A 9,251-nucleotide genomic window follows, 5' to 3' on the forward strand; every position below is an offset into this window, starting at 1 on the left:
AGTCCGTAAATGTGACAGACACAGCGCCTTTGCTATTAATGCGAAAGCATTACTTCGCTATGTTCACAGATTTCTGTCCGCATACCGTGTCCGCAGGCCGTGTCCGCAAAATCGTGTCCGATGCAGTTGTGAATATTTGAGAAGTGTTAGAGGTTAAATAGCGGTGTCAATCGATAGAGGGTGCGGTAATTTTGTTGCTTAAGAAATAATTAGGCCAATAAGTAATTAGGTAATTAGAATCATTGGTTCATGGGAAAGGGAAGGCGCAGTACTGCCACACTTGTTCTGTGGGCACCTGAACCGCGCGTAAGCGAAGGAAGGAATGTAGGAGTGAAAGCGGAAAGAGAGAAAGGGGTGCCGTAGTGGATATGATGTCAAGGATGTGACTTCACGCAACCGGAAGTAGAGCCGAAAAAGGGCATAGGAAAGGATTGGCGCACAATTGGAAAGTACCATACACTAAAATGGGCAAACAAGCCCCCTTACAGTTTTTTCAGTAGGCATGTCATTTCTTAATCAAATCTTTCGTCTCCTTAGACAGCTTAGCGGTATCCGCTCTAACTATCCTACTGCCTACTTCTACCGCTCACTCAGTAATGATATCTCTGAAATTATTGTTCCTTGCTTCTAGGGTAATGTCGCCATCCTCGGTTAGAGCTGAATACCTATTCTGTAGCGAGATCCTGAACTCTTCTGCCCTCCCCCTCACCGTTAATTCGTTGATGGGTTTCTTTCTTACTAATTTGTTGCGTTCCTTCTTCAGATTTAGGCGAATTCGGGACCTCACCATCCTGTGGTCATTGCATCGCACTTTCCCGATTACCTCTACATCTTGCATAATGGCGGGGGTTGAACACATTATGAAGTCGATTTCATTTTTAGTCTTCCCGTTCGAACTTTTCCATGTCCATTTCCGGTTCTTCCGTTTGCTGAAGAAGGTATTCATGATTCGTAAGTTATTGCGCTCTGCAAACTCAACTAGTAACTCCCCCTGCTATTCCTTAGCCATTACTAATGACTAATTTGTACTAGGTGGTGACTATTCAGTCTCAGGTCAATCCAAACAAGTCAAATCTAACCTAGTCCAATCCAATCATGTAAAATACTGGGTAAACCATCGCCGTAAAAGCTCCGCTGACTAGCCTATCATCATCACTATGATCCTTACGCTAGAGAAGAGAATTAAAACGTTACTCACAATCCCGGGCGTGGCGCAGTTTGTAAAGTTGGCACAGTTGGCTGGGAATCTGGCGAGAGAGGTTCGACTCCCAGTGAAGATGTTTTGTTTTCATGAGGAAACCGATCCAGTGGTGTGACTTAGTATTGCGGTGCCGCCGGCTGGGGTGGTTGCTAGGCGACGGCTCAAGGTCAGTGTGACCCGGCCAAGGTGCGACTTGGACGTAAATGCGATCAAGGCGAAGTGGCTGGCGTAGTGTAGATCTCGCGACAATACGAAATCACATGCTTTACGACTGCATTTCTTATTCCAAAACATAAGTATGTGTTAGGTGTATTTAAAGGGGAAAACAGCTGGAGAGGATCAGGTATAACTACAGATTTGTTGAAGGACGGAGGGATATCGTGCTAGAAAAACTGGCCACCGTGTAGTGCCTGGTATCATTGACGGTACTTGAACAATGGAAGAATGCAAACATTATCTTAATTCATGAGAAAGAAACGCTACGGGCTTAAAATTATAGGCCAATCAGCTTACTGTCTGTTACGTTTAAGGAATTTACCGAGGTAATCACTAATAGAATCAGGACAACTTTAAACTGCAACCAAGCAAAAAATAAAGAAGGTTTTTGGAAAGGGTACTCTACTATCGATCATATCCACACAATCAACCAGCCTCACTATACCCACTGCAGGGCGAAGGCCTCTCCCATATTCATCCAATTAACCCGGTACTGGGCGATCTGCATCCACTTGACCCCTACGAACTTCTTAACCTCATCCGCCCACCTAATTTTCTGCCGCCCCACCCCCTACGCTTTCCTTCCCTTGGAATCCAGTTCCAAGGGAACTTTGTACACACCGAAATAATAAATAAATGAATTGTAAGGTGTTTATTGGAGCACCAAGACCGCAAGCAACGTCCGCAAACCAAAGCGATGGGCGTTCGAATCAACAGTGCAGTGCCAACAAGGCTCCGGCTCCACTTCGTCTACCTCTTCGGGTTGGCGCGCGAGCTGATGGCGATCGGGATTACTACAATGCCCCCCGGCGGAATAGGAGCCATCCTGGCGACTCATGGTGAGGAAAGGGTACGGGATCATAATACGGCTTGAGGCGGTCGACATGTACAGTTTCTCGGGCGCGGCGGCGATGATCTGGAGATGGGTTCAAGGGCTCTACTACGTAATTGATGGGAGAAGATTGTTCAAGAATGCGGTAAGGTCCATGATAGCGCGATAGGAGTTTGGATGAGAGGCCGGGTGCAGAGGAAAGCACCCAGAGCCAAACGAGGGCACCTGAGGGATATGAAGGCGCTGGATTTGTAGGGTCGCGGTTATGCTTTTGTTGAGCCTGGTTCTCTGTTGAGAAGGAGCTCGCCAATTATAGGCATTCTTCGGCAAATGTGTGCGCTTCAGACAGTAGAGTGGTCTCTGAAGCGTCGGGGTGGTAGGGCAGGATAGTATCCATGGTGGACGTGGGTTCACGACCATATAAAAGAAAGAAGGGGGAGAACCCAGTCATAGTCTGCGTAGCCGTATTGTAGGCGTACGTTACGAAAGGCAGCACTTGGTCCCAATTAGAGTGAGCGCTATCAACGTACATGGCTAGCATGTCACTAAGAGTGCGATTAAATCGCTCAGTCATGCCGTTCGTTTGGGGGTAATACGCTATGGTGCTCCGGTGAATGATCTGGCACTGTTTGAGGAGGGCTTCGACAGTGTCGGAAAGAAACGCACGTCCGCGGTCACTGATCAATTTATTCGGTGCGCCGTGACGAAGAACGAGGCGATGCAGAATGAACGAAGCAACATCCCGTGCGGTGGCAGACTGCAAGGCCGATGTTTCCACGTAACGGGTTAGGTGGTCAACGGCTACGATGACCCAGCGGTTGTTAGCCGACGTGGTCGGAAGCGGGCCATACAGATCGATACCGACACAGTCAAAAGAGCGGCTGGGGCAAGGCAATGGCTGCAACGGAGCGGCAGGCTGAGGGGATGGATTCTTGCGACGTTGGCAGGCGGTACAGGATCGGATGTACTGACCAATGAAGCGGTACATGCCACGCCAGTAATATCTCATACGCAGTCGAGAATAGGTTTTCATGACACCTGCATGGCCGCATTGGGGATCGGCGTGGAAAGAGGCGCAGATTTCAGCACGGAGATGTCGCGGAATCACGAGAAGCCACTTTCGCCCTGTAGGATGGTAATTGCGGCGGTATAAAAGTCCATCACGAGTGGCGAAGTGGTGGGCCTGATGACGAAGTGCACGTGACGGAGACAGCTCTGCGGGCGTAGACAGGAATCTTAAGAGGGAGGATATCCATGGATCCTTCTGCTGCTCAGATTTCATGTTGGTAATGTTGAGCGGCGACATATCGTAGGCACAAACGAAGCCAGCCGTCGAGTCGTTAGGAAGCGGTGAACGGGAAAGGGCATCAGCGTCGGTGTGCTTGCGTCCAGATCGATAGATGACGTGGATATCGTACTCCTGAAGACGTAACGCCCAGCGGGCGAGGCGGCCGGAGGGGTCTTTGAGGGAGGATAGCCAACAGAGCGCGTGGTGGTCGGTAACAACGTAGAATGGGCGACCGTAAATATAAGGACGAAACTTGGTAATGGCCCATATGATGGCCAGACACTTCTTTTCGGTCACAGAATAGTTCGATTCCGCTTTCGTGAGGATACGACTAGCCTACGCGACGACATACTCGGAATATCCAGGTTTCCGTTGAGCAAGAACAGCGCCCAGACCTACGCCGCTTGCATCAGTGTGTATTTCGGTCGAGCAGGCAGGGTCAAAATGGCGGAGTATAGGGGGAGAGACCAGTAGACGGCGTAGTGTACTGAATGCAGCATCACAGGCTGGTGACCAAGAGGAGAGGTTCGGGCCTCCGGCGAGAAGTTGCGTTAAAGGGGCGATGGTACTGGCGAAGTTGCGGATAAAACGGCGGAAATACGAACATAGACCGATAAAACTTCGAAGTTCTTTCAAGGTTGTAGGCTTGGGGAAGTCTGCGACGGCACGAAGTTTAGTAGGATCCGGTAGAACGCCATCCTTGGATATGACATGACCAAGTATTGTGAGCTTGGCAGCGGCAAAGTGACATTTCTTCAAGTTGAGCTGTAGGCCGGCTTCAGTAAGGCACGTAAGGACACGCTGAAGACGCAGAAGGTGGGAAGGAAAATCTTTCGAGAAAACGACAATGTCATCTAGATAACAAAGACACGTTTCCCATTTGAGCCCACTGAGAATGTTATCCATCATTCTCTCGAAGGTGGCGGGGCGTTGCACAGTCCGAACGGCATCACATTGAATTCATACAAGCCATCGGGAGTGATGAAGGCTGTTTTCGGGCGGTCAGCGGAAGCCACCGGTACTTGCCACCAGCCAGAGCGCAAATCTAGCGACGAAAAGAACTCCGCTCCTTGCAAACAATCTAGCGCGTCGTCAATTCGTCGTAGTGGGTAAACATCTTTGCGGGTTATCTTAATCAGGCGCCGGTAGTCTACACAGAAGCGAATCGTGCCATCTTTCTTCGTCACCAACACGACGGGGGAGGCCCAAGGGCTATGAGATGGTCGTATGATGACTCGTTGAAGCATATCGTTGATATTGTCACGAATGACGCGGCGCTCAGTGGGCGACACGCGACATGGTCCCTGCCGCAGGGGAGCATGAGGACCAGTGTCGATTGCATGAGAAACGGTCAAGGCGCGGCCCAAGGAAGGCTGGGACACGTCAAAAGATGCACTGAAGGGCTGAAGTAGGGCGACTATTTGGTCCCGTTGGGTGGACGGAAGGTCGGTCGCGATAGCTCGATGAAGGGCGTCGACAAGAAGCTCATCACTCGTAGCAGCACAAGACGTCAAGGCAGCGACGTGAGGAAAAACTTCAGGTTCGGAGAACATGTAAGTGCGATCAGGGTCCAGCTCTTCAATGTAGCCGAGGCACTCCCTGCGAAGAACAGCCGTTGGGCAGGGAAAGGGTTGGAAGCATAGATGACACAGCTGCCATCAGAAATTGTTAGAACGGCGAAAGGAAGAAGGAGGCGGTTATGGTGGGCGGAGGCGAGTTTGGGCGTCAAGAGAACAGGACTAGGGAAGGCAGATGTCGAAATAAGGGGAACGAGAACAGAAGAAAAGGGAGGAATGTCGGTGTCTGCAGCTACAAGGAGTTTAGCAGGGCGCACAGGCGGGTCACACAGGGAAACATTACACACAGGGGAAAGCTCAACTTCAGCCCGGGCACAATCAATCACAGCACTGTGAGTTGACAGAAAGTGGTAGCCGAGGATTATTTCGTGGGAGCAGTCGTAAAGCACCACCATCTCGACGAGATACGTAATGTCTGATGCAAACTCGTACCGTGCACGCTGCCACAGGGGTGATGCGCTCTGAACTGGCCGTACGAAGCGAAAAGGCAGAAAGCGGCGTCGTGACCTTGCGAATTTTGCGGCGAAGGGCATCACTAATTACGGAAACGGCAGCACCTGTATCAACCAGCGCAAGAACGGGAAAACCTTCTACGAACACTTCAATGACGTTGGCGGGAGAAGGCGGAGGACTTAACGAGTTCGTCAAACGCGCAGTTCTTGCCTCCGGAACTGCGGCATTTAGTTTTCCCCTTGCGTAGCCCCCCCCCTTGCGTAGGAGCATCGGCGAAATGGAACGTCGACGAGGCGAAGGCGAACGGCGTGTCGAGTACTGAGCCCGAGGTGGAGACGATCCAGAAGAGACGTTGCTCAAGGGCGGCTCGGGATCGTAGTGGTACTGACGGACTGTATTCTCAGGATGAAGCGGGCGCTGACGGCAAAGGCGAGCGACGTGACCCGGGAGCTCGCAAGCATAGCAAATTGGGCGATTGTCGGCGGTTCGCCATGGGTTCGTAATGCGGCGTCGCGGTCGAGGGATCGGAGACTGAGGGGCCATGAAACGAGGTGGAGCATAAAATAAAGGGCCGTTCTGGTAAGACGATGTTAGAAGCGGACCGCGCGTTCCAGCGGTTACTTGTGCGTAAGTGAGTGGGGCTTGCACAGAAGCGATGGGAACACTAGAAGGCAGCGCTTCGGCGACTTTCTCCTCGACAACTTTGCGGATAGCCGGCGATATGGTTGGCGCGTTGGCGGGCGCTAATTGCGAAGTGCAGACGGTCGGCTGAACTGGATGGAGGAGGGACAGCTGGCGTGGAACTTCTTCGCGGATGCAGTCTTGGATATTTTGCATAAATTGAGACTGTTCCGCAGACGGCGCAGCCAGTGCCAAGCCAGAAATGCCGGCAGGTGTGGCAGCCCGCCGCGTAGAAGCGCGTTGCTTTCGTAGCTCGTCAAACCTCTAGCACAGTGTTATAATGTCGCATACGGAAGTAGGGTCCCTGGCCGACATCATATAGTACGCATCATCAGTGAGACCTTTTAGAACATGTGTGACTCTTACGGGCTCGGGCATGGACGGATTTCCCCGCTTGCAGAGGTCAACCACGTCCTCAATATAGCTAGTAAACGTTTCTTCTGGACGTTGAAGCCGTGCATGGAGGCGTTGGTCGGCGCGGAGTTTACGTACCGCAGGACGGCCGAAGACACCCGCGAAGTTCATCTTGAAGACAGACCACGTCGGAAGATCGGCTTCGCGGTTTCGAAACCACAGATTCGCCACGTCCGTGAGGTAGAAGAGGACGTTGCTCAGTTTTATGGAATCGTCCCAGCGGTTGTAAGGGCTGACGCGCTCGAAAGAGGCCAGCCAGTCGTCAACGTCGTGGTCGTCGGTACCACTGAAGAAAGGTGGGTCACGGGGGCGTTGTGCCCCGGGACAGAAGATGGTGGCAGGAGTGGCAGGGATGGGCGTCGATGGTTGGCTGGGAGCGTCCTGCATGGTTGTGACCGAAGGCGGTAGCGTGCGGTTCCGAAGTTCCAGGGGGAAATTTGCGAGGAGGACTGGGGCGACGACCGAACCTCTACCAAGTGTAAGGTGTTTATTGGAGCACCAAGACTGCAAGCAACGTCCGCAAACCAAAGCGATGGGGGTAGCGTTCGAATCAACAGTGCAGTGCCAACAAGGCTCCGGCTCCACTTCGTCTACCTCTTCGGGTTGGCGCGCGAGCTGATGGCGATCGGGATTACTACAGAATAAATTTGTTTAGGCCAACCTAACTAGTTCCAGCTGCAAATCAGCGAGTACCAGTTAGTGGTCAAACGCAATCAATGGGTTCTGGCTGGCTTTCAGGGGGATTATCTCGTATTAGGTGGTAAACTGACTTTTTTTCAATACTGCTGTTTAGGTCAGTTGTGTGTTTTATTAAGTGGAGCGTTAGGAGTGAAAGCTGTGACAAAATCAATATATCATTAGTTGCAGAATACAGGAAGTTTAGAGTAGGGGAATTCTATTGGGTAGGGGACAGGGTGATTGCAGGGAGCGAGAGCGCATGCTGAGTCGCACCCTCCGTCCTTTCATCGCGCATTCCTCGCATGCGCACTGCCGCCCCGCAGTTATCCCTCCCCCTCCCCCCTATTCTAAAATTCTTGTGGTTGCTCATATGTTACAGCTGCCTCCGTAATTTGTCGCTGTATGAGTGGAGAGGCGAGATTCTCAGGCAGGTCAATGTTGGAGATCTCATCAAGAAACTCTCCCATCAGAAGGCTCGAAAACGTATATATAAACTTAAATACCTCTATACACTTAAACGTGAAATTGACTGATTGATTTATAGGAAGGGAAAGGCGCGGTAGCTGTCTCACTTGTTTTCTGCGGACACCTCAACCGCGCCGTACGGGAAGAGAGGAAGGTGGGAGTGAAAGTGGAAAGTGGAAAGTGAGGAAGAGGAGCCGTAGTGGAGTGCTACGGAGTAATTTCGACCACCTGGGGATCTTTAACGTGCGCTGACATTGCACAGCACATGAAATGTTGTGGCTGTAGGAAGAAGGAAAAGAAAATGCACAGGCCTGCTACTGGCTCTGTAGCTGAGCCACATCCGCTGCTGCCTTTTTTAGCTCTATTTATAGGAAGGGAAAGGCGCGTTAACTGCCTCACTTGTTTTCTGTGGACACCGCAACCGCGTCGTGAGGGAGGGGAGGAAGATGGGAGTGAAAGTGGAAAGAGGAGCCGTAGTGGAGGGTTACGGAGGAATTAGGTGCGGACAGAAGAGAGAAAGTAGAGAAGGAGAGAAAAAGAAGAGGGAGAGAAAGACGCGTGCCGCAACAACCGTCGTCCACCACCGAAACGGCAGCGGGTGCAATGACGGCCTAGAAAAGATCAAAATTGGTGGGTGGCTAGACCCCATCGCAAGCGGCGGTGATCTACATATCCCAGCCATATCAGGTCTAGGACCAGCCACCTTCTCGTCCCCCCTTAAACGTGAAATGAAAAACATCGACACGTTATATGAATACACGCCTCATTTAAAAGTTGAATTCCATCGAAATATAAACTTGTATTTACTTCATTGTGCCGACATGTAATGCTTCTGTAAAAGAAATAGGCGGATGTTTAAGCTTCACCGTGCAGATACTATAACAAGGCTTAAGTGTTCACCCTATTTTAAAGGAAAGTGCATGCATGCGAACACGGATCCACACGGAGAGCCGGCAGAGCCTTAACGCTGTCCCTAATACACTTAAGCGTCTGGCCCCGCCGGGTGGCGCAGTGGTTACGGCGCTCGACTACTGTTCCCAAGGATGCGGGATCGAATCCCGGCCTCGGCGGCCGCTTTTCGATGGAGGCGAAAAGCAAGGCGCCCGTGTGCTGTGCGATGTCAGTGCACGTTAAAGAACCCCAGGTGGTCGAAATTTTCGGAGTCCTCCCCTATGGCGTCTCTCATAGCCTGAGTCGCTTTGGGACGTTAAACCCCACAAACCAACCAACCAACCAACTTAAGCGTCTGCCATATTTGCAGTGTCCGCCATATTTTTCCTACCGCCGTCTACGGCGGCGGCGGCGTTTTGATGAAGAAAGTGCATACACTATCTCGTAAATGTAAATTATTCTTTTAATATGTAGCTCAAAATGTTATACGTGCAGAGTGCTATCTTATGTTCTAAATTAGAATTTGTGTGCAAAATGTAATGTACATACCTATAC

Source organism: Amblyomma maculatum, chromosome 1, assembly GCF_055883805.1.
Source record: "Amblyomma maculatum isolate TAMU_Amacu chromosome 1, ASM5588380v1, whole genome shotgun sequence".
NCBI classification, from domain to species: Eukaryota; Metazoa; Arthropoda; class Arachnida; order Ixodida; family Ixodidae; genus Amblyomma; species Amblyomma maculatum.